This window comes from Penaeus monodon, chromosome 30, assembly GCF_015228065.2.
Source record: "Penaeus monodon isolate SGIC_2016 chromosome 30, NSTDA_Pmon_1, whole genome shotgun sequence".
NCBI lineage: Eukaryota > Metazoa > Arthropoda > Malacostraca > Decapoda > Penaeidae > Penaeus > Penaeus monodon.
Genome location: NC_051415.1, coordinates 23245748 through 23246190, shown reverse-complemented (window position 1 = coordinate 23246190; position 443 = coordinate 23245748).

Sequence of the window (443 nt, the reverse complement as noted above, 5' to 3'; positions counted from 1 at the left end):
CTAATAACCCCTAAAATCTGACCAGCCACAATTGTGGCTTTTCAAAGAAAATTTGTGTAATACTAATGGCTATAATAGAGCAAAGCTTCTCAAAATATTGTGTGCTATTTCCCTCTTTCTTTTTTTCTTTTTTCACTGTCAATGGGAGGTAGGAGTATGAGACTATAATTCTGTCATTGTTTAGCAAATTCCTTCTAGCTATGCCCCCAAAACCCATCCCCACTACTTCACCCTCTTATGCCCCTTTGTCTCCCATAGCCAATCACACAAGCAGATTCTGGTTTCAATCCAGCCTTTTTTCTTACTGAGAATGAATTAGTTCAATATAAGATAAGAATTCTTTTAAAGTGTGGCATGTGCACCCCCTTACAAATACACATATTCCCTTGCTATCCCCATGGCTTCTGTTGTTGACCCCATCTCTTTTCTACTTTTGAATCAAC